We start from the raw sequence: 26,653 nt of genomic DNA on the forward strand, positions 1-26,653 counted from the left end.
GTTACAATCACTTTAAAAATGGTACCTGCTGTTTGAAAGTGACGAGTGGTTTTGCTATCCTGTTTGAATGTGCTGTTTTAATGTACCCAATTTGGTTCAATCCTGTACTAATGCCGGTAAATGGGACCATCCCTCCTGCTTCTCCTGAAGTCCCCCTCCCAAATCCAAGTCAACTCCCCTCTCCCTTCAAATGTCATTACCAAATTCAGGTCCAGAAAACCACCTTCCCCTCCACACTGCCCCTTCCTTGCTCACCTATTCTCTTCGTTCCTACCCTCTCCTTGCACCCCCTCCCTCCTAAAGTATATAGCGATGTGTGGTGAAGCATTGCTCCCCCCCACCCCTTCCTCGCTTCCTCTTCCTTGCTCCCCTTTTCTCACTCCTCTCTCTTGCTCCCCTCCCTTCCTCTCTGTTCCTCTCCTCTCACTCCCCCTCTTTCCCCTTCGGCCCTTCCCCTTCCTTGCTCTCCCCCACTCCCCTCTCTCCCTCTTCTTGCTTCCCCCTCCCTCTACCACCCCCTCCCCCTCTCTCCCCTCCTCTCTTTATATTCCCGTCAGTGAAACGACAGGTCATATTTGCCAGTTAATAATACTAGTCCCAATACCGATTCCTGAAGTACCCCACAACTTGCATCATCCCAGCCAGACATCCTCTCACTTGCATCAAAATTAAATAATTTATGAATATGATGATGCAGGCACACAGTTCAAGCACTCTGTTGGGTCTCCAATTGTATCAAATCTAATGGGTGGTGTTCCTTGGTCAGGTACTCAAGCTCAGATACTCAAACCAAGCAATATTGGAGAAAACCCTCGAGATGAAACAGTATTGATTTATTTTTTTTCATCACAAAATGGGTGAAATTGTTTTTCTCTTTTTGTTATAGCATTCTGCCCGAAATGGAACCTCTCTCAAAGTGACTGGTTGAGAACACCTGCCGATGGTTGAATTATTAGCTCACCTGGACTTCAGTCCGGTGATGTTATGTGATTGAGCAGTGTCTGTAGGTGAATGAGTGAGTGAGTCAGTTAGTCCGTAAACACTTCAGTCATTGCTTGAACCAAACTCACGATTTTGATGAAACTTGGCCACAAGCTTCATATCTGATGCCTAACGGAGGTGTATTGACTGCAGCAAAATCTGCGCTCATTAAGAGGGTCTATGGGGTTTTTTTTGACCCACCCCAAAATAGGTATTTGGTCTCTTCTCTGAAACAACACACACGGTTTTGTTAAAACTTTTCTACAACCTGCATCATCCGTGATATACCAAAGTTTGTTCACGACATAAGAAAATCAAGGTCCATGGGGGTCTGTGGGGGGGGGGGTTGAGCCCCCAGAGGTATTTGCTTTCTTCTCCGAAGCCACACACAGAATTTCAATGAAACTTGATCACAACCTTCATCACCCGTGATGTACGAAAGTTTGTTCACAGCATAAAAAATCAGGGTCTCAAGGGGTCTGCGTGGGGTTTGAGTGACTGTTGCTCCGATCCAGATGAGCTTCAGGATGTGCGGTCCTATTTTTTATTTATTTTTAAAACACCTTTTCCTGTTGTATTCTCAACACCAAATGGATTATTTTCCATCTCTTGATCTCGATAACTCCTGAAATTATTTTGTACTCTCACCACATTCTGGATTATTTTGCACTTCTTGGAGCTGGTTGTTCTCCAAAATTATCTTTCCAGTAATGTGTTTGTGTGTTCTAACTTTGTTCACCGAAGATTGAAACCTGTTCCCTAAATGAAGATTTGATTTGATTTTGATGGACGATACTCTTTACAGAGCGTTGGTGCTGCCCCAGCAGTTTCATGGCAAGGGCTATACTGGTTGGTTTGCCATTGCCTTCCCAGCGTTGCTTGTCCGTGCTCTATCCTTTCACATGATGAACGTCAAGCAAGGAAACGGCACATACCACCTTTGGTGTGACTCGGCCAAGGTTTGAACCACCGACCTTCCAGACTCAGAATGGACACTCTAACCATTACACCACCAAGTCTGGTACTAAACAACGAACAAGATTGTTATTTTTTGTTCTGAAAGTGTAGAAGCAAAATGTTGGTATGGTGGTTATAGCATTTGACTAGTAATCTGACCTTCACATCAGGTAATTTTGTTCTCTCACTGTTTGTCCCCCGCTCCTCCAACAAGGTCAGAGACGGTGGACATTAAGATAAGCTCCAACTGACTAACCGACCGATCATCCGTCCATGTACTTTTATGTACGCGATATTTTAAAAGCCGTTGAACATTTAGCTTTCCTCTTGCAGATATCTATTCCTCATGACATCTCCTCAACCTGATTCGATCGCGACAGTGATTGGCTGAATAATTCATGTCACATGATCTGGCAGCCATATTGGATTGAATGGCAACCATCTTGGTAACTGGGCTTGTGTATGTGATATTTCAAAGACCGTTCAAGATTTAGCTTTCATATTACACATATCTGTTCCTCATACCACCCAAAGCGGGGAACCTAGAGTATCAGCTCCTTGTTACACGAACAATGACTGGAATTAAACCTTGTTATTATGTCAAGGGCATCAAATAGTAAATAATGCAAATGTTACTAAACCTGTAGTTGAAGGAAAAATGTAAGCTATACATAAGTTGACCCAACCCAACTATACAAAACCTAAGGTCTTTATCCAACATGCAATATATGTTCAGGATCCTCTGTGACCTTTAAGACCAATGTTGAAAAAATATAATGGCTCAAAAATGATGGCAGTCTCAGTGACAATATCAATTTTGAATTTTGTTTCCCCTGATTTGAGATGAACGTTGTGATTAGTAATCAGAATGAATAAGTCTTCATTTAAAGTGTCCAAAAATACATCTCTCTCTCTCTCTCCTTTCTTAGATCAAACTGCAATTTCATACAGGTTCAGGTTGTCAGTTTGGTACCTGAGACCATGAAGCAGTATCCAGTGGTTTAGGCATTGCTATGTCATCGAGTTTCTCAAATGAGTCTGTGTAGCATTCATTTTTGGGCAAATAAATTGAGCTGAGATGCTGATATTGTCACAGCAATTATCAAGTAGATTGTGTAAGGTGTGATTAAGGGGATGCTATTTGATACAATGCTTATCAGCCGAGGTCGACAACGATTGCTGATATTTGGAGGGCTGTGGTAGGGGAGGGGGGCACGGGGTCGTCTGGACTTACATTTGGTAGTGGGACTTGAAGGGAATGGAGGAGGAGGATTCGACTTGCATTTTGGAGGGGGACTTGAGGGGAAGCGGGTGGGAGGGGTGGGGTGGTCCCGTCTGCTGGCATTGTTAGAGGATTGATTGAAATGGGGTACGTTAAATCAGCACATTAAAACAGGATATCAAAACTACTCGCCACTTTCAAACAACACATCCCATTTTAAAAGAGATTATAATATGGGCTTCACTTGAGGTATGTGACTTGAACTGCAGTTGAGACACTGTTTATATTCTCTGGAACTGGATCTCTCCGAGGGGGGTCACACACCACCTAGAAATGCCCAGACTGCCAAAAAACGTGCGAACCGGACAAACAAACACCCCTTCAGCAGCCAGACCCACCACCAATCCCAACCCCGTAGTCCAAACCCCAAAACCCGGCTCAGGTCAGGAGACCCTAGAGTCCATCGCTCCCTCGCTGCAATGCTTATAAACACTGAGAAATGCCAGTGTTTTATGCCTTTATTTAATTTCAGCACACGTTGTACATCCAAAATGCGGTAAGCTCCAATATCTCTCAACCCGAGCCGAATCTCAAAATTGAAACAGCGGAGTCAAATCCAGCAGCAGCCCCGACTGCCAAAAAAGTGCCCATGTGCCCAACCCACGCACTCCCTGACACTCCGGGCTCAAAACACAACACAAACACACCACAGCACAACATAATCACCTCCAAACCACAACACAACCACCAGTGGGAACTTATCACAACCACCCATCGTTTATGACCTCACGAAAGTTGGAATAGGGGTGAAAGAGGGAGGAGAGAGAGGAAGGAGGGGTAGGGGAGCGACGACAAATGAAGGGATGGATGGGATGGAAAGTGGATCCACAGCAAGTTCCACTGTTGTTCATGAGCACACGATGCTCCAATCTCAGAGTGAACATGAGGTGTAAGGAATGAATGATGAATGAATGAATGAGTTTCCACATTCTGTTCCTTCATGTGCCATTACATTCCCTGCAGCATCTGCAATGAGCTTTGCTTTTGGAAATAACTCTCCCATAATAACCTCTAAAGTACTTCACCAGGGGGTGCGTCTCCGAGCATCTCCGGGCGATGTTCACCATGACCGCTCTGAGGTGAAGGCTACATTTTAAACTTATGTCAGATTTAACTAATTCAATGGAATACACGTTTATATATTTACTTTATTTACATTAATACCCAAAATTGTCTTGAATATTAATTTGTAATTTTATTTTTTAAAATGACAACAGCTGTGATAAAGGCGACCCATCCAGGATTGTGCCCAACAGCCAAGGAGACTGCTTTGGCAGCATCAATGTTCTACACAGAGTATGGTCCCAATGAATGGATATATATATATGTGTGTGTATATACAAGGTGTGTTCAAAAAGTATCCGACCTTTGTTCATAAAAAAATACTCATATCCAGATACAACAAACACTAATCTCCTTCAAAGTAGTCCCCTTGGGCTGCTACACACTTCTCCCAACGGTTCTGCCACTGTTGGAAGCAGCGCTGGAAATCCTCTTTTGGGATGGCGCGCAGCTGGTCCGTTGCATTCCAAATGATGTCTTCTCTGGACTGAAATATGGTCCCTTTCAGGGGCATTTTCAGCTTGGGGAAAAGCCAGAAGCCACACGGAGCCGTGTCGGGAGAGTAGGGAGCCTGACGAAGCACAGGTGTGCTGTGTTTGGCCAGGAAACTCTGTATCAAATGTGAAGAATGGGTGGTTGCGTTATCGTGATGGAGCTGCCAATTGACCGCTGCCCACAGGTCCGGCCGTTTGCGTCGCACAGCGTCACGAAGGCGACGCAGTACCTCTTGGTAGTACTCTTTGGTGATGGTTGTGCCGTGTGGTGCGTACTCGAGATGAACCATGCCACTGGAGTCAAAGAAGACGGTCAGCATGACTTTGACATTGCTGCGGACCTTCCTTGCTTTTTTTGGCCTCGGGGATGTTGGATGCTTCCATTGTGATGACTGGAACTTGGTTTCTGGGTCGTACCCATAAACCCAGGTTTCATCACCAGTGATCACTGTGTTGAAGAAGTTGGGATCACTGTTCACCGTCTCCAGCATGTCCTGTGCGATCTCCAAACGGAGTTGCTTCTGCTCGATCGTTAGCAGCTTTGGCACGAACTTCGCTGAGATTCTCCTTAAGCCCAAATCCTCAGTCACAATGGAATAAACGGATCCAATGCTGACACCCGTCTCGTTTGCAAGTTATCTGATCGTGATTCGACGATCCTGCATCAGCAGGGTCCTCACTTAGTCAATGACGATCTCATTTCGGGATGTTGAGGGCCTACCAGAACGTGCTTCACTTTCCACTGATGTGCGACCATCTTTGAAGCGGTTGTACCACTCTTTTATCTGTGTGGTGCCCATTGCTTCGTTCCCGAAAGCCTGTTGAATCTTGCGGATCCTTTCCACTTGGGAATCTCCAAGCTTTACACAAAATTTTATGCAGTAGCGTTGTTCAAGTTTTTCCGCAATTTTGTCAAAAACGAAAATCCGACGGCACTCACGTACACTTCCTCACTCATCGGCGGTCTGTCGGCGACTGACAGGTTCTGCAGGCGGGAAAATATTCACGCATACGAATTAGGATCGCCTACAGACATGCACCAAACCACGCCTCCCTAGCTTCATTTGTTTACACACGAAAAATTAAGGTTGGATACTTTTTGAACACACCTCATATGTGTGTATGTATGTGTGTGTATGTATGTGTATGTGTGTGTATGTATGTGTATGTGTGTGTATGTATGTGTATGTGTGTGTATATATATATATATATATATATATATATATATATATATATATATATATATATATATATATATATATATATATATATATATATATATATGTCTTCTTCTTCTTCTCCTTTCGCCTGCTCCCGTTAGGGGTCGCCATAGCGGATCATATGGATGATTTGGCACATGTTTTACGCCGGATGCCCTTCCTGATGCAACCTTGGTCGCCTCTAACGACACAGGGATATTGTACGCCTATTTTAACCGGGGTATACACCGGCCCAGTACAATGGTACTCATTTTGCTGACCTCGGAAGGATGACAGGCTGAGTCAACCCCCTGGTGTATTAATTCAGTGGCCGAACGGGGCTTGAACTCAGGTCCTTTTGGATCCCAAGCCGCTGCCCTAACCACTGTGCCAACACCAGGAATGTGTGTGTGTGTGTGTGTGTGTGTGTGTGTGTGTGTGTGTGTGTGTGTGTGTGTGTGTGTGTGTGTGTGTGTGTGTGTGTGTGTGTGTGTGTGTGTGTGTGTGTGTGTGTGTGTGTGTGTGTGTGTGTGTGTGTGTGTGTGTGTATATATATATATATATACATATATATATATATATGTATATATATATATATATATATATATATATATATATATATATATATGTATATATATATATACATGTATATCTTCTTCTTCTTCTTCTTCTTCTTCTTCCTCTTTCGGCTGTTCCTGTTAGGGGTCGCCACAGCGGATCATCCGTATGATCCGCATAGTGATTTGGCACATGTTTTACGCCGGATGTCCTTCCTGACGCAACCCAGGTCGCCTCTTACGACACAGGGATATGGTACACCTATTTTAACCGGGGTATACACCGGCCCAGTACACTGGTACTCATTTCGCCGACCTCGGAAGGATGACAGGCTGAGTGAACCCCCTGGTGTATTAATTCAGTGGCCCAACGGGGTTTGAACTCACGACCTTTTGGATCCCAAGCCGCTGCCCTAACCACTGCGCCAACACCATGATAGATATATATATATATATATATATATATATATATATATATATATATATATATATATATATATATATATATATATATATATATATATATATATATATATATATATATATATATATATATATATATATATATATATATATATATATATATATATATATATATATATATATATATATACATATATATATATATATATATATACATATATATATATATATATATATATATATATATATATATATATATATATATATATATATATATACATACATATATATATATATACATATATATATATATACATATATATATATACATATATATATATATATACATATATATATATATATATATATATATATATATATATATACATATATATATATATACATATATATATATATATACATATATATATACATACATATATATATATATATATATATATATATATATATATATATATATATATATATATATATACATATATATATATATATATATATATATATATATATATATATATATATATATATATATATATATATATATATATATATATATATATATATATTTATATTGTTACGGTTGTGGAAATTCACAGAACACCATTCAGGTTCTCCGAAGATCAGTTATGTCAATAAGTGTGTGTCCAGATTAGATTTCCCCACCAATGTCTATAGGGAATTATTCATGTACTGGGCTGTGCATCTTTGAGTAAGCCGTTATTCTGTTCTGTCTTTTATATCAACCAAAACAGCATCTCAACAACCACGCCATCCCCACCACAGCACCAACCACACTACAACCATGCCACCACCACCACCACAACAGCACCTCAACAACTCCCGCCCCGATATCCCTCAGCACGGGTAAACAAGAATGACGGTTGGGCAACAACCACAGAGCCAAGCTGAGCTCTGCTGGAATTTTCCCCCGCGTGCTGGGAAGAGCGGGAAAAAAGGCGCGTCAATGATAAAAACGTGGCGTTCGCTCGGAGAAAGAGAATTGGGGAGGAGAGCGTAAGAATTGTTGAGGCCACCAGGAGAATTGGTGCCATTGGTGGACTTGGTACGAGATGTGGTGGTGCCATCGGCGGACTTGGCTCTCTCTTCTTGGTCTCCTTGGCATCGTTGGAGTTGGTCGAGTAGAAGCCGGAGAGGAGTCGCCAGCCGGATCGCCGTTGGAGGCGCCGTTGAAGGCACTGGTGGAGTCCTGCGGAGTGTGGGCAGAGACACCGAGGGTCGCCGAACCAGGGCCCAGCGAGTCACCACGAGGGTAGCAGTTAACCTGCCCGGCCTCTCAGAGCCTTTCGGTCATCCTGGCTCTGAGAAACATTAAAGGCTTACGGGCCCAGTTCTCCCTTTTATTTTCTGGGGTTTTTTGCATGGAAGTCTGTGGTGCCTTGTCCTTTAAGTAGACTTGTGATAAGTACATGTACATACTGAGTAAACAACGGCTGTAGGTTTTCTGCTCGTGTCTTGTCCCCACCCACCCCCCCCCATTGCTTCATTCACTGCATGCGTGTAAAATAAATACCCCCCATTGTTTGAATATACATCTGCTCGTTGCGTCTCTTCCTCCATTGAGCTGCCGTAATTTGCGTTCGGAATATTAGCTGGTTTTTATCACGGATAAGGTAATCGGGTCCAATGGGGCTTGGCGATAATAAACCTCTCGGCAATCGCAAATGGACCGAGCTGCTTATAGCGGCTCGTTTCCGTTCAGGTCCCGTTGAGGTACAACCTCTCAGTAGTCTGACCGCGCGAATAATTAGGTCAATCGGCAAATCGGCGATCGACCCTGTTGCGCGGGCAGAGCATTGACAAGGTTGTGGTGTGGTTAAAAACACACCCGTAGCTGGGTTTTGCCGTTGATCCGAAAGCTGCGATTGGATTGCCACGTTCGGTGGGTGTGCGCAGCTGCAATCGGGATAAAGGCGGCCGTCGCACGCTGGAGTGGCGAGAATCCACAACAATATATGTGTGCGCGTGTGCGCGTGTGCGTGCGTGCGTGTGAGTGAGTGCGTGTGCATGTGCGTGCGCATACGTGTATGTATATATATGCCTATGTATGCATATTTCAGATGTACCTCCTGACTGTTATGGTGAGCATCACCGTGGATTATGTCTCGCACGGTAAAACCGTATAATCCGCAAAGAACAACCATCCGTCTGCCAACCAGACGATTGTTCCTGCTATTTAACCAGAAGCATTCAACTATGCTATTCAACCTGCTATTTTATATATCTACATACCTATATCTATATTCATATCATGCACCATTCAACCAGAAGGCGCATGATATGATCGGCAGGTGAATCAAAACGTGGATTGTGACAAGCACTCCCCTGATGTCCATTAGACATAATCCAACACCAAAGCATCACCTCCATGCCAGAGGCCTCATCCCGACGACGCTGTCAAACTGACAAAGATTACATGATCAACATCAGTTAACCATTAAACGGAGCCACCTATCTGGATTTCAGGCTAATTTGCTTTCATCGGGACAGCATACTGATAAATATCTACCCAATGATGACCACATTTGTCATTTATACATCAGATGCACCTCCTGACTGTTATGATGAGCATCGCCGCGGATTATATCTCACATGGTAAAAATGCATGATCTGCAAAGAACAATTGTTCCCGCTAATGCAAATCATTCTACCAGAAGGCACGTTATGTGATCAGCGGGTAAACCGGAATGCATGGAGTGTGACGAGCACTCCTCCGATCTCCATTGGACATAGTCCTGTTCTTTACGCATTTTGCGTTTTTTTCCGTGTGAGACATAATACACGTGCCTTCTCCCGGTGATCTCCCGGTTTCAGGCTGCTCGGTTTCATGGTTTTGGATTGGTGTGATATGAGGCACATTGGCCTCCTCCACTCACAAGGCTCCCTCACTGAAAGAATCTGGTGAGCAGGATCAGCGTCAGTAAAATGAGCCACAGGTCGATACAGCCAATGCTCACCATAACAGTTAGGAGGTGCATCTGATGTTTAAATGACGAATGTGGTCATCATCAATGAGATATTTATTGGTATGCCTTCCTGATGAGGGCAAACAAGCCCAAAATCTGGATAGTCAGCTCTGTTTAATTGATGTTGACCATGTAATCTTTGTCTGTTTAACATTCACTCATCCGAGGCCTCTGGGTTGGAGGTGATGCTTTGGTATAGGACTGTGTCGAATGGACATCGGGGGAGTGCTCCTCACACTTCATATGTTCCAACACACATATCAAAAGATGCCATGGTATTGAAGAGTCATGATATGTCTTTAAATCGCCTTAACATCATAAACATCTGACTCCAACACTTCCTGGCGGGGTCCGGTAAGGAAAGACATTGTGCTGGAGCAGCAGATAGTTCCTGCTGCCCTGGGTGTCTTTTGGACCTCAATGCAGAGAAGATAATGGTACAATATCGATGCATGAAATATATGCAAAAAAGTAATGGTTGTAATGGTTCTCCCCATCCTCAACTAGAGTGAGTGTGCAGTAAGAGCAGGTCAGGTCAGGTATGGGATGTACCGGAATAGTGTGATGCTGCGTCTACTTTCTGCCGGTACTCCAGGGACCTCCCTCTAGCCATCCTCCAGGCAGGCCCGTCCCCATCTCCTTAAGATGCTGATCAACCTGCTGCAACCACGAGGCATGTGGTGGTCGGCAAATTGGCCTCCTCCATTCACAAGGCTCCCTCACTGAAAGAATCTGGTGAGCAGGATCAGCATCAGTAAAATGAGCCACAGGACGATACAGCCACAGCTGACGCTCACGGATTATGCAGGTAAGAAATCTCATTTGAGTCTCTCTCAGCAACTGCTCGTTGGACACAAAGTCTTACCAGCGATAGCCAAGGATTCTCCGAAGAGACCTGGTACCAAAGGAATTAAGACTCCATCTCAGAACCCTGGTCAGAGTCCAAGTCTCACATCCACAGAGAAAATCTAGATGCACCAAGGACCTGAAGACTCAGACTTTTGTCCTCATGCACAGGTACCGACAGCACCACACCCCATGATCCAGTGAATCCATGACTCCCCACGCCCGACCCAGACGTCTATTGACCTCTGCCTCACAGCCAGCAGTGACGTGAATATCACTGCTCAGGTAAGTGAATCTCTCCACGACCTCAACACCCTCACTACAAACAGGTACAGACAAGAGAGCAGCATCCAACATGTCATTGAAAGCCTGGATCTTAATTTTGACCCAGGAAACCTGTAATTCCAGCGGCTCCGACTCCTCATTTAATGCACCGATGGCCCCCAAATGGATATCAAAAGTCTCCGCAAAGATGACTGCATCATCTGTGAAATCAAGATCAGAGATCTTGACATTCCCAAACGATGCACCGCAGCTTGATCTCTCTGAAATCCTCCCCAGAATCCAGTCCATACAAGCACTGAAAAGTGTGGGGGGCCAATACACACCCCCAACAAACTCCAGTAACAACTGGAAATATGTCAGACAAGGTATTACCACATCTCACAGCACTCTCAGTTCCAGAGTATAGTTCAGACATTACGTTATGGGGCTGCTTTTCATCATCAGGGACTGGCAAGCTTTTCAGGGTAGAAGGGACAATGGACGGTGCAAAGTAGTAGAAGGGACTATGGACAATGGACGGTATATATATTCAAAGATTTCAGTCCATCGCCGATCCCCATCAATTGGCAGAACTAGAGCAATGTTCACGTGAAGAATGGGCAAAGATTTCACCATCTCACTGTACAAAGCTGATGAAGACTGACCTCAAAAGACTAGTATCATTCATTGCTGTAAAAGGTGCTTCCACCAAGTACTGACCGAAGGGGCTGAATACTTTTACAACCAGTGAATTTTGATTTGTAAATGTTTTTGTGCAGGTATTCCTGACGTGTAAACTCCTTCAACTATCACAGTTTTTAGTTTGATATTTTCAGTTATGAATAAAGAAGGTAATTTGGAAAAATTGTTTCTACATCACTCGTCATTCATCTAAATGTGCCATTATTGGTAGACGATGAGTATTTTTTCAGGACACTGTAGATATCGCATCCATTTTTGTTAGGTTTCACAAAATGGTGTGACCAATTGGCAGCTCAGATCATCCTTGGGGACGTGTCATTCTCAGCTTGAGAAATCACTATTTTATACATGTGGTATAACTTAATATCTCAAAAGTGCAATTTATTGTCATTTAATTACTTTTGGTAATTGGTTGGTTGGTTGGTGGCAGGATTTGCACTCCAGCCACCGTAAAACGCTTCATTCCGCAAAACGCAAAAACGCAAAAAAATCTGAAAACCCACTCCGTGGGAGTACCTCCTGTGCAGCTTCCCTTCGCAGGGCAGCTCACCGGATGATGGGATTGGGGCAAAGCCTTCGGGACCCCCAATCTTTGATAGGAGGGAAACCACGGGGTAACATCCCTGGGTCAGATTGCGGGAGAGTGTGTCGGAGTGGTGCTGAGGTGTCGTCCACCAGACGGCGGTCTCCTTGGGTTAACCTGAGGCGGTCCCTTCGGGTGGGTGCCTGGAATGTCCTATCCCTAAGAGAGGATGATCACCTGTCTCTGTTATCATCTGAGCTCAAGCGTTTGGACATCGGGATTGCAGCTCTCTCTGAGGTTCGGAGACTGGATTGCGGCGAGATAATGGTGGGTGGTTACACCTACTATTGGTCTGGTCGCTCTGATGGTTACCATACCCAAGGAGTTGCTGTAGCTGTGTTCAATAAGCTGACCCCAATGATAATTGAGGTAACACCGGTCAACGAGCGTATTATGAGATTAAGGATTCGTCACTCCTTAGGTGTCATTTCCCTGTTCTCTATTTATGCTCCGACTGAGGCGAGTGATCTTACCGTGAAGGATGCATTCTACGCCACACTCGAGTCTGTGGTTGATCAGTGCCCCAGACGAGATACACTTCTAGTCTTGGGGGATTTCAATGCATCGACTGGAACTGATAGGGATGGTTATGAGGTGTGTGTTGGTCCCCATGGGTCAGGAACTATGAACCAGAATAGCACTAAGTTCCTTGACTTTGCAAGAAGTCATGGACTTAGGGTGGCTGGTTCATGGTTTCAGCGCCCGCAAGCTCATCGCTGGACTTGGTATTCCAACGCTGGCGGTGTGGCAAAGGAGATTGACCATGTCCTCATTGACGGTCGTTGGAGGATGATCCAGAACTGCAGGGTCTACCGGAGTGCTCAGTTCCTCAATACTGACCACAGGCTTGTTGTAGCAACTCTAAAGCTGCACCTTAAATCCTGGAGAATGGTACCATCCCAGCCTAGGCTGGATGTTGCCAAGCTCAGGGATGAGAGAGTAGCTGAGGAGTTTGCGAACAGGCTGAGTGGACACTTGGGGGGTCTGGGTGCTTTGGGGGTCCTGAAGAGTTGTGGAGCACCTTCAAGACCACCGTCCTTGATGTTGCCGGTGGATGCCTTGGAGTTCACCGCAGGGCAAAGAAGAATTTTGTCTCTCAAGGGACACTGGATACCATTGACCAGAGTCGCAGGGCCAGGCTGAATGGCAGAGCTGAGCTGTTCAGGAGCTGAGGCGTAAAACTGTACGTGCACTGAGGGTGGACAAGGAGGCCTATGTGCGAGGAATCTGTGAGGGGTAGAGCATCACCTGTGGACAGGTGATTCTCGTCCCGCTTACAGGGGAATTCGCGCATTACGTTCATCCAAGCCCATCCCTCGGAGCACTACAGTTCGAGCAGAGAGTGGTAGGCTCTTGACAGAGGAGTCTGAAGTGAAGGCCCGCTGGGCCGGTTACTTTGAGCGGTTGTACCAGGCTGATCCCCCAGCTGTCGAGTTGGACGTCAAGGGTGTTACAATCCCTGTTGCTGACCCTCGAATCAACTGTGGTCCACCATCGCTTGTGGAAACACGGGCTGCGGTGAACCAGTTGAAACGGGGCAAAGCTCCAGGGATCTGTGGCATCCATGCTGAACTTCTCAAGGCTGGTGGGAATGCTGCACTCGCGTCGTTGCATGCAGTTTTGTGCTCTGCCTGGAACACAGGCATCATCCCAACTGACTGGAAGAGGGGCCTTGTTGTCCCTCTCTGGAAAGGGAAGGGTGATCGCCAAGACTGCAACAACTACCGAGGGGTGACGCTGCTCTCAGTGCCGGGCAAGGTCTTTGCTCGGATAATTCTTGATAGGGTTCGCCACCATCTGCTTGTGCACCAGCGTCCAGAGCAGTCAGGCTTTACACCAAAGAGGTCAACGATTGACCGTATCCTTGCTCTTCGTGTCCTCACTGAACGCAGACGAGAGTTTCGGCAGGGGCTGCTTGCAGCCTATGTTGATCTCTGTAAAGCGTTCGATTCAGTGAATCGGGATGTCCTCTGGAGGATTCTTGGTCTTCGTGGGGTGCCACCGAAACTGATCGATCTGATGTCTGAACTCTACTCTGGTACTGAGAGTGCTGTGAAGTGTGGTGGTACCGCCTCTGACTTATTTCCAGTTGTTACTGGAGTTCGTCAGGCCTGTGTACTTGCCCCCACACTTTTCAGCACTTGTATGGACTGGATTTTTGGGAGGATGTCGGAGAGATCAAGTTGCGGTGCATCGTTTGGCAATGTCAAGATCTCGGACCTTGATTTTGCAGATGATGCAGTCATCTTTGCGGAGACTTTAGACATCCTCTTGGGGGCCCTCGAGGTGCTGAATGAGGAGTCGGAGCCGTTGGGATTACGGATTTCTTGGGTCAAAACAAAGATCCAGGCTTTCGGTGACATCTTGGATGCTGCTGTCCTGTCTGTGTCTGTTTGTGGTGAGGATGTTGAGGTCGTGGATAGATTCACTTACCTTGGCAGTGATATTCATGTCTCCGCAGGTTGTGAGCCGGAGGTCAATAGACGTCTGGGTCGGGCCTGGGGAGTCATGGATTCACTGGATCATGGGGTGTGGCGCTGCCGGTACCTGTGCGGGAGGACGAAAGTCCGAGTCTTCAGGTCCTTGGTACTTCCAGTCTTGCTCTATGGGTGCGAGACTTGGACTTTGACCAAGGATCTGAGACGGAGACTTAATTCCTTTGGTACCAGGTCTCTTCGGAGAATCCTTGGCTATCGCTGGTCGGATTTTGTGTCCAACGAGCGGTTGCTGAGAGAGACTCGGATGAGATTTGTTACCTGCATAGTCCGTGAGCGTCAGCTGCGGCTGTATGGACATGTGGCTCGTTTTCCTGACGCTGATCCTGCTCACCAGATTCTCTCAGCGAGGGAGTCTCATGAGTGGAGGAGGCCAGTGGGCCGACCACGTGCCTCATGGTTGCAGCAGGTTGACCATCATCTCAAGGAGATGGGGATGGGCCTGGCATCTGCCTGGGGGATGGCCAGACGGAGGCCCCCGGAGTACCGGCGGAAAGTGGACGCAGCGACGCGCTGTTCTGGCACATGCTCCCATACCTGACCTGAATTACTTTTGATGACTTGGACACAAAAGATGACTTGGACTCTCGGACTCTCTGGAAAATCCTCTATTTCTCTTTGCCGATGACTCCACCCTCTGCCGTACCATCTGTCATCCCTCAGACCGGCAAGCAGCAGCTTCTTCGCTCACTGCAGATCTGGATAAAATCACAAACTGGTCCAACACGTGGAACATGTCTTTCAATCCAGACAAATCTCACACTCTCACTATGTCTCTTCGAAAGGACCGTTTACAAAACCCCCCCATCCACTTTCTCAACAATCCTCTGGAAGAAGTCTTTTCTTTCAAGCTTCTGGGTCTCACTATCTGCCATGACCTTTCCTGGGAAAGTCACATTTCCAGCCTCGCCTCAAAAGCCAGTCGCCGACTGGGAATCCTCCGTCGTGCTAAGTCCTTCCTCGGCCCTCTTGAGCTCCTGACCACTTACAAAGCTTTTGTCCGTAGCCTGATGGAGTACTGCTCTCCCCTCTGGGCTGGTGCTCCTGCCTCCCACCTTTCTCGGCTTCACGCTGTCGAAACCAGGGCATTTAAGATCATCGGCATCTCCCGTAATGAAGCTGAGTCTTTGGGCCTCTCACTCAATCACCGCAGGTTGGTCGGTGGTCTTTCTGTCTTCTACCGACTCCTCTCCAGCCTTGCCCCCTGCTCTCTCTGCGATTTGTCCCCACCACATTTCCACAGGGCGCTCAAGGTCCGCCAACAACCCCCTTCTGGAAAAACTACCAACATCACCAATCACTGCTCACCTTCACTCTTTCATTCCTCTTTTTTTCCCGCCTTTGGAATAAACTTCCTCACTCTATTCTTTCCCATTCTTCCCTCCAGGCTTTCAAAACAGCTGTTCACCACCACCTCTTATCTTCCCCCATCCAAATCCTCGATCTTTTCTACCCCCGATAATCCACCCAAGCCCACTTCCTTCATTTCTCCTGCTTTCCTTCCTGAAAGTCCCTGAAATGTCCATCTTCTCTTCGCCATGTTCTCCGTCCCATCCCCATCCCTCTCCCTTCCACAGTTCACCTAATGTGTCTGTTCCCCACTGTTTTGTCCCTTCCACTCCCGCCCCTCTTGTCTCATGCCTCCTTGCTGTGAGTTGTGTGTTAGCTCTCATACGAGCCTCGACCAAGGTATACAAAAAAAATAAAATAAAAAGGAGGTCATCAAGGAAAAATGTTAAGTAACTGATGATGACAATGTATTGCTTGTTGTACCCTATCCAATGGTTATTGTGTGTACTATTTGTTGTTTCTCATGTCCTATGCAATGTTTGCCATGTCATGTCTTGTAGTTTGCAGTTCCCCATTCAGTGACTACTGTGCCCTCTCTAATACTACATGTGTCATATTTTATGGTTTAAATGGCCAATTCATTGATTGTTGTGTCCTATTATTTTGCTTTCAGTGATTTAATTGGAACTTACTTTGTCTTTTTATGTGCTTGATTTGCTTAATTTTACATTTGCTGTGTCTTTCTGGTGCATGTTGTGCTCGATATAATGCTTGTAACATGCTATCGTGCAGGAGACTATTTTACGGTGGATGCCCTGAGGCTGATCACGTGCGTGTTTCCCTACTGGAGTTATGTGTTTGGAGGTTTGAACTTGACAGGGTGATTATACTTATCAAACTGTAGTTTGGTACGCCGTAACCCTGGGACTGATGGTCAAACTTCCTGCTGTCATGCATTCAAGAACCTTCAAACGGCCCATGTCAACCTGATGAAAAGAACACAAATTGAAAAATTATCTTACAACCGGGGTTGTTGTGTACTGATACGGTCAAAAAAACGCAAACTTTTTCTTTTGTCTTTTTCCAACAAGTAAGTAGATATGAATAGTAAGGATAAGTACTCCCTGACTAAGTAGGAATACTTGTATATAATTATATATTAAGAAATAAACCAAACTGCCACTGATTGGAATATTGCGAATAGCTCATTCCTCAGCCCATGTAGGTTTTCTTCTCCACTCAGAGTGATGTGTGTGTGTGTATGTATATGTATATGTATATATAATATATATATATATATATATACATGTACATATACATATACATATACTAGTGGGGTATGCTTACACATTGTTGTAAGCAGTAATGAACCGTGCTTTCCCATTGTCTCAGGTCGTTCACCTGCATTTGATTTTTAATTTATTTATTTTCATTTATTTATATTTTCATTTACGGATGCTTTCATGGTTCTGTGTTTTTTCCCGGTGTATCAGCTTCGATGTCCATCGGCACACAAAATTACGATGCTTCCCCATTGTCTTGGGTTGCTCACCTGCATTTTTTCATTTATTTATTTTCACTTATTTATATTTTCACTTATTTATATTTTCACTTATTTATATTTTCATTTATTTATATTTTCATTTATTCATATTCTCATTGATGAATGTTGTCTGACGATTCTGTGATTTTTTTTTTTCTGGTGTACTGGCTTCGATGCCCATCGGCATGCAAAATTTCAGCTTTCTTCGACACTCGGAAGGCACCGATTTTTAATATCAGTCAGTAGTTAGAAAGACAGTAGTTCATACATATATATATATATATATATATATATATATATATATATATATATATATATATATATATATATATATATATATATATATATATATATATATATATATGAAAGCCTGGTGTTGGCGCAGTGGTTAGTGCAGCGGCTTGGGATCCAAAAGGTCCTGAGTTCAAGCCCCGTTGGGCCACTGAATTAATACACCAGGGGGTTGACTCAGCCTGTCATCCTTCCGAGGTCGGCGAAATCAGTACCAGTATGCTGGGCCGGTGTATACCCTGGTTAAAATAGGTGTACCATATCCCTGTGTCGTAATAAGCGACCAGGGTTGCGTCAGGAAGGACATCCGGCGTAAAACATGTGCCAAATCACTATGCGGATCATACGGATGATCCGCTGTGGCAACCCTGAACGGGAGCAGCCGAAAGCAGAAGAAGATATATATATATATATATATATATATATATATATATATATATATATATATATATATATATATATATATATATATATATATATATATATATATATATATATATATATCTCCAATCTGATTTACCATAAAATTAACATATTGTGCTGCATAGCATTGGTTCTGCTGAAGCAGTTTCTTGGCCTGGATGCTTGGCGGTTTGCCATCCCTCTCGTAGCAGTAGTTAGGGCAGGAATTTGTAATTTGTTGAGGGTGCCGGCGATAGCTCACATACTCTTTGCGAAGGAGACTATGGGATCTCTAACTTCCACCAACTAATGCTATCAGATGGGACTCCCAGTTTAACATCCATTCCAGAAATAGCACACATGTTGAATCACATTGTCTGTGAAACACTGAGACGACAGTTTATAGCTGGGTCGGGATTCAAACCCAGGCTAGATGACTTAGAGGCGAAAATGCATACGTCTCTGCCATCCAGTCACTATATATCTACATACCACCACCAAAAGATTGCCACAGGGTAGCTAACAGTAGTCATGTATCCATTTTTATGCCAAATCACCATATGCCATTATTCTGCATTGCAATTACACCCCTTCATTCGGAGCAACCTTCGTAGAAACATGAATGATTTTGATACTGAGGATGTAGTTTTACTGTCCACCATTGGTAAGAAACGGAGAAATGAACTGGAAAAGTGAAGAATATTTGCCATTCTTATGGTGGGAAGGTGCCCAAAGTTACGTGTAACCACACGGCTCGTTTGAATTCTTGTCTATGCCATGCTGATTTACTGACAGGGAGATCTTGCCATGAACCAAGCTCAGTTTTATGATGTGCCTGACAAAGTTGTTTAGGATATGGTGCTTCTTCATTTGATGACTATCACAAAACCAAAATGTCTACAAAAACGTCTGCAAAATGTAGATTGTAGGAAGGACAGAAAAGTAGTGTTCTCTTTACAAAGGTGATCTTGATACGAGGTTCTGCTGTAGCTTTTGTGATGCAAAGTTAACGCAGAAAGGTCAGATTTTTGGTAACGTTTATCGGACATAAATTGATGGTCTGATTAAAGAGGTGGTCACCTTACAGAGGTATTTTATATATCTTTTCTTCTTCTTCTTCTTCTTTCGGCTGCTCCCGTTAGGGGTCGCCACAGCGGATCATCCGTTATGATCCGCATAATGATTTGGCATAGGTTTTTTACGCCAAATGCCCTTCCTGACGCAACCCTGGTCGCCTCTTACGACACAGGGATATGGTACACCTATTTTAACCGGGGTATACACCGGGCCCAGTACACTGGTACTCATTTCGCCGACCTCGGAAGGATGACAGGCTGAGTCAACCCCCTGGTGTGTATTAATTCATGCGGCCAACGGGGCTTGAACTCAGGACCTTTTGGATCCCAAGCCGCTACCCTAACCACTGCGCCAACACACAGGAGGTATTTTATATATCTACATATCTATATCTATATATAAATACACACACACATCTGTATGCTTCCTTTAACTTCGTATTTAGTTATGGGATTTGAGTTTGCTGTAAGCATCCATCAAAAGCTAGACAGGCTAACCAGTCGATGGTAAAATAAATATCCTGTTGATGTATTTGTCCCCACAACGTACTCATATTAAAACACCAACACAAGCCATGTGGGATGATCAGAGTCCTTGAGATCAAGGCAGGCTTACCTGAAGTAACTGTTGAAAAAGGCAGTTGATGTCTGCTACTATAATATATTATGTACAGAAGCAGCATATTTTGTCTGCCTTTTCCTGCAGGGTGGCCTGAAAGTCGCTTTGCCCCTTCGCAGTGAAGCATTTGTTCGTAAACTCTTTGAATATACAGGTTTTATTTTGCAGTATTTACAATAATTAATCAATCATTGTACAGTATCTATAAGTGCTCCATCATTCTCCTTGCACCACTGAATTCGTCATTCGGTCCTCTTAGACATCTCGTGTGGTACTTGTGGAGTCATTGAGAATGAATGCTTTGCTGCGGAGGAGTCAAAGCACCTTTCAGGCCACCCTGTACACTCACTTTCACACACACTCACTTTCACACACACACACACACACACACACACACACACACACACACACACACACACACACACACACACACACACACACACACACACACACACACACACACACTTCATTACACTTCAGGTCAATAATGTGATGATGTCAGATGAAAACCCAGAACACACAGGTTCTAACATGACCCGTCTGTGTCGATCATGGAAGTTTTTACATTTTTGCGGAAAAATAAGGCACAAGACTCAGTTTGTATATGATGACGAACCCACACATCGTTGTACGAGTGAAACAGACTCGTTGTCTCTGCACATTTAACCCTTCGCAAGAAGGTCAAATTATGCAACCAGGTGGGTCACCCATCCCATGTTATCCCACAACATGACTATCTGAGTTCAATTTAACAGCAGAATACTTTCTGGTGCCATTATGTGAGGTGGAAGATGAATGTGTGTTTAGTATTTTACAAGGTCCCTCCCATCCTCAGGTGTTGTTTCTACCTGAGGTTTGGTGTCTTTGCATTGACTTCTTGAAGGAGAAAAAACATTGCCGTTGGTCATGTTTGATAATTGTTGATTGGTCGTTCTACAACTTATGCTGTTGTAGTTACTGGCAGAGTACTCACCCTCTAGATGGGTAGAGTTCGTGCATTACTTGCTCTTAAAGTGTAGTCTGTGTTTTGCAATGAGACTATACTTGGATAGATATTTATGTGGTGTTTGTCTGAAAGATTCCAGATGGTCGAAAAGGTCCAATGGGTCTACAGTGTCTAAGGGTTCTAACCGGGTATATCAGATCTTAGGAGTCTAAGGGGTCTAAAGGATGTAAATTTCTAATGGCATCTAAAGGGTCTTAAAGGGTATTCAAAGATCTAAGGGGTCTGAGCAATCTTAAGGGTCTAAAGGTTTAAAAGGTACATTCCAACAGTAAGTTGCAACTGACGTTCAAACAGCACATAATTAAGACGCATAACATAGTCACGTGGGTTAGTGGCTGGACAAACTGTACACTTGTTCCATTATATGTAGCTTAAGATCTTCCGAAACAACTGACACCTGTTGACAGATTGCATTTTGAAGAACAGCAACGATGACAGGTAGCAACCGCGAACAAGTCAATAACCGCAAACAAGTAACGAGAAAAGTCTCAGTCTGAGCTATTGGACACCTGCCAGAGTTTTGGAGGAGGGGAGAGCTCAATAACATTGTCTTTGTCACAAAGTTTGGAGGACTACATCAACAGCCACAAAGCGGTTAATACCTGCCCAACCACGTTTTTCACAATCTCTTTTGCTGTTTTTAAGCTCATGCGGACATTTCAACGGAGTCCAAACCATGACAGCATCTGTGCCAGGAGGACGAGCTGTAAATAAGCAGATTGTACTAATTAATAAAAGTTTTTAATCACAAAGTAAATCCCTTACAAAAAAAACACTTCTTTTTGTTCAGCATCTTACACGTAAGTAGGAAATACACCCTGATGATGATTATATTTCTGCTTTTGTGTAAAATGTCCAAACATTTTGTCACATCCAGGGGACTCTTTCTGCACCGATTGTGAACACAGGTTATCAAAAGACCTCGAAACCACAACTGCGGCATGGGATTTGCCACAACTAATAACATGCTCAGAGAACAGCGTATAATTATGACTGGGAATTTAATATTGGACAATTATCGCCGGGCCCGACTGTTTCTGACCCCATTTTGATAATGGCCACAGCCAGTACATGAGAACATGGAAGTTCGGTGTTCTTGTGGGGTACCGTCTCTCCACCGCACAACAAATCGACTGCAATTATAACCATTTACTTGGGAACAAGAATAAATAAATAAAGAAGCATGTAGTGAATCGGTAGAGTAAGTCAGTTTGCTGAACTCACTCTTGATCTTTCAAATAAGTTAAATATGGGTTATCATCCCGACTGCTCATCTCTCTTATACCTAATCATTAATCATACAACGTTTCATACATTAATTGGCACATGCTCTGCAATTAAGTGTCAGCTGTTTATGCTTTGATGGGAATTGAAAATTGGTTTGGTGAATTTTTGTCGGAAAGAAAGGTGTTGCGTGACCTCACCATTTATTACCGTTTCAAAGAGGTTTAATCGAATAGCCATGTGAGTTCCACCAGGTGAGATATTTATTTATTTATTTATTTTTTTAACCTCCGCCACCAAAGGTAGACGGAGGTTATGTTTTCACCCCTGTCCTTCTGTCTGTTTGTTTGTTTGTTTATCTATGAACAGGATATCTCAAAAAGTTATGGATGGATTGTGACAAAACTTAGTGGATCCGACACGAACAATCCGATTAGATTTAGGTTCAGGTCCGAATCCAGATCCGGCTTAGCAGTTGGATAAAATTTGGTGGAGGTATGCGCTCTCCTGAATGCAGTTCTAATCTCTAAATGGATCAACATCGCTCTTTGGGATTGCTGTTTGGGATTGCTTTCAAGTAGGGATAAAAATAAATAAAATAGAAATCATAAAAATATGAAAACATGTTCGATACTGTCCAGGTATTGAACATGTTTTTGGCCATGGTGCCAAGAAGATAGAGGAGACGGCTGGGAATACGAGTGTATTTCCGAGCTGGAAATTCGAATCCATGTACAAGGGCGAAAAGGGAAGAATATCTTGATGGATTGTGTGCTCCACATGTCTAAAGGGGAGGGGAGAGAAGTGTGGAGTGGGAGGGGGGAGGAAGGGGAGGGGGGGGCATGAGAAACAAAGTAAAATCCTCCCATCTCTCCCATCATCAAATAATAATATAAAAACAACTTTTGGTGTCAGATTTGACATTTTTCACATCATTGAGTCCTTTAAAAAAGCAATGCCAAACTTTTAGCTTAAATGATGAGTGCTTCGGTGATTAAAGGTCGTTCGTCTTAATTTTGAAAATGCATTCGCCAGTCATTGGTTCTGGTCTGTCAGAGGTAGACACACTTGCCTATAAGCGAGCCTCGGCCTGGATTCGAATCTCGACCAAGTGTCATCCTGGTGTTTCACATGCAGAGTGATTCATCAATGCATGCTCCATGAGAACGACATTAAGCCAGATTACCCCTCTGCGAGCACTCGCAGTTGGTGGATGTTAAAGATCCCACACTGTCTTTCCAGAAGAGGCGGTGAGTTATTGCCTGCACCCTGAACAAATGACAAATTCCTGCCCATATCACCTTCGGTTGAGTAAGTACCCTATTACGTAGTGGCAACCAGCCCATGATTGGTTCTAACCTTGAAATGTTTCTCGACAAGCTATGAACGTCCAAAGTTGTGGCATGTGTATAGCCTACTGGTCTCCATGGATGTTTCATCAACATGGTGAGAGATTCCTCCTTGGACTCAGAGATGTTGCCAGCCTTGATGGGAAGTAAACCCCGAGGTATAGGAAGGAAAATGTGCTGCATTGCATCAACTGCTTTCTGCTCCAGTTCTCACCTCCTCTTGTGGCCCACATGCAGTCAATTCGACACATTACTGCCACTAATCACCACGAGGACAAAACCAAAGTAGTCCATCAGTTGTTCGCAATCCTCAGCAATATGTAAAAGTTAGACTATGCTCATGGATTGTCAATTTGTTATGAAGGTGGTCTTTATTTCTTCTCATTCATCGGGTGTACATGACTGTCATTTTGGAATCTGTTTGCGTTTTGGAATCTTGGAATCTGAAGTTGGTCTTTTTTGGAATCTGCTGCAGGACAGCTTGGAGCTCACAAAGCGGAAAGACGTGCCATAATGGCAGAGCCTGTGCTACACGGCACCAGTGGAGCTGCACCGGCCCGGCTGATCGCTGCTGGCCAGGCAGGAAGGGCTGCTGACCCCAGGAGACGATGGAAATTGCTATGTATGCCGAGGGCCTGTCTGGAGAGACAGGGACTTATGCGTGAAGTGAGGGATCCTACAAGGAAACTCAGAGAAGGCAGAGGAAGAGGAGAAATAAGTAATGAATGAGGACTCAGCTACGATATAATCATATATTGTGACGCAGTAAATGTGGTGGTTGTTTTTAATTGGACAACAACGACTGGATTGAAGAAAATGTAGCGAATGGAGATCAAAATTTGTAGCTATTAATAGTTCAGGGTGATGTTTAAGTGGTTTGATGCAATACAAAGAGGGCCATGAACAAAGTCGGATGGCAGTTGATTTATTTAATTTTTTTGTACTTTGACTTCTGACTCACGGAGCAGAAGCTTCAACGGGAATCACATGCAGGACAAGGAAATTAGTAGCCATCAGTGAACTTGGATAAGAAGTACAAGGACATCCGTCGGCGAGAGACAAACACTTGGGATGTGTGGCGTTATGAACTTGAGTTCTTCGCATCAAGAACCAGAGGGTTTGGATAGGAACGTGGTCAGGCTGAGTAGTTTCTCTTTCCATAGTTTTTCTTTCTAAACTCGCTTCCAATCAATCCAACTTTAATTGTTTGGAATGTCGTGCTTGTGGTGACGATTTCACTTCATCTAACAGGATGCGGTGTGTAAGCTCCAGCTATAACCATTTGCTGTCAAATCAAACTGCAAATTAGTGATGGAGTGTCACCTCCCAAGGCCAACGATAAAACATTTCCCAATAAAATGACGTGGTTATGCCACTGATGCAGTGCCCCTGTACATTAAGGAAGAGATTTATCCAGGTACCCAGCCCATATAGTACTACTACTATTACTTATTACAACACTACTATTATACGAAACAGGAACACCCCAAATTATACCCACTTTATTGTGAGGTCATTTTTGACCCAAATCTTTCACGAACTGGCTGGCTAAGCTTGAAGTTCGACTGAAGGTGGCATGCAGAAATTTATTTTCATATTTAGCACAGGGTGTCAGCACACATTGGCCTACTCTTTTGTTTTTTATAGGCACCGTGGGATCTTCAGTTCCTACCAGTGAATGCTAACTAGCTGACATAACACCCATGTTAACATCCTATCCTAAAGACGGTGAAGTCATTGATATAAGGTGTAACTTACTCATTGATATAACTATGGGATTCGAACCTCGGTGATGCGTCAAAAGTGACGACGCACACTCTGATCGATCCATCATGTGAACGCAATACTACTGTATATTAATTATTGGTAGCACAATTTTCGTTGAAGGCTTTTTGGATAATTCAACGTGTTTTTTTTTGTTTTGCATACATTGTTGAGGCTCATATAAGAGCTAAGTTTAAGCTGAAGTTTTCCTGTGCACCTCTTCCGCACCCAAAACTCGAAATGTTCTTGAACATAACCACCCTCCACCCCACCCCTTTCCTCCCATGTGAGTGACTTCTCGGTGTGTCAAAGTTATCCTGTGCCTTCTAAATCCATGATGGACAGGACAGCAGAGGAATAGGCCTGTGGGATTGTGCATAGTGGTGTGCATCCGCTTGCTCATGGGCACGTCGTGGTGCTGTGGTGCTGGCCTGGGCATGTAGACCGCTCTGATTGTGACACACAGTGGCGCCGGAGCTCGCTGCCCTGCCTGCCTCCCGCCGCCTTTCAGCTGTCTGGGCGCCCACCATCCCAACTGCTGCCAAATGGCACGTCGGAGGTCACATTCTGCAACTTCACTTGTGCACACCCCGAGGCCATGGCAGCAGCAGCACCAGGAGCAGCAGCAGCAGCAGCAAAACTAGCAAAAGCAGAGCATAAGTAGAAACCAGTACTCGCTTCTCTGAAAAGGTCAAAATCCTGCTACTGGAGTGGAACCCGAGTCGAGCTGGCATTTTATCGGTCTTTGTGCATTATGAATGCCAGGGGTGGCTGTACACCGAGGTCGATCTGTCGTGTTTCAGTAATTGCACACAAAAGGCTAATTTACATGTATTTGTGTGAAAATTGTCCGGTTCCAATTGCCTTTCTCCGCCAGCTCTGCCTTTGTACGGCACATCTTCGTGTGCATGCACTTGTTATTTCCAAGAGAATGGGTTCTGGGTCTTTGTAGCATTTCCAGGTGGTACTGCCCTTGCTCTTCACTAATTTTCAACCCCTCCTTCGTTCCCTGCCGCCTCACTTCTCCCCTTCCCCGTCCCCCACCTAGAGAAATCCCCCACCATCTCTTCTCCCCCACAGCCACCCCCTGTTTGAGATGTAGGGACATTGGGAGGCCTTTGTTGCGACCTGAAAAGCGGACTGTAATCTAGTGTAATTATTTTGCCTCCAATTTTCTGCTGCTTTTGGCGATTTTACTTTGAAACGAGCACAGAGGGTTCAACAGAAGGATGCAACAGC

At 44.3% G+C, this 26,653-nt stretch overlaps 1 long non-coding RNA gene across 2 annotated transcripts in view; it reads left to right on the plus strand.

Annotated features, from left to right (window-relative positions):
• LOC147027490 (uncharacterized) overlaps positions 1-26,653 on the plus strand; it is a 192,723-nt gene that overhangs the window by 94,360 nt on the left and 71,710 nt on the right. For both annotated transcript variants that reach the window (XR_015057065.1, XR_015057064.1), the window contains one exon: positions 1,787-2,002. This is a non-coding gene — a long non-coding RNA (uncharacterized LOC147027490). The remainder of the gene's footprint in view (positions 1-1,786; positions 2,003-26,653) is intronic.

Source organism: Eptatretus burgeri, chromosome 4, assembly GCF_056783735.1.
Source record: "Eptatretus burgeri isolate ZD-2024b chromosome 4, Ebu_testis_v1, whole genome shotgun sequence".
NCBI lineage: Eukaryota > Metazoa > Chordata > Myxini > Myxiniformes > Myxinidae > Eptatretus > Eptatretus burgeri.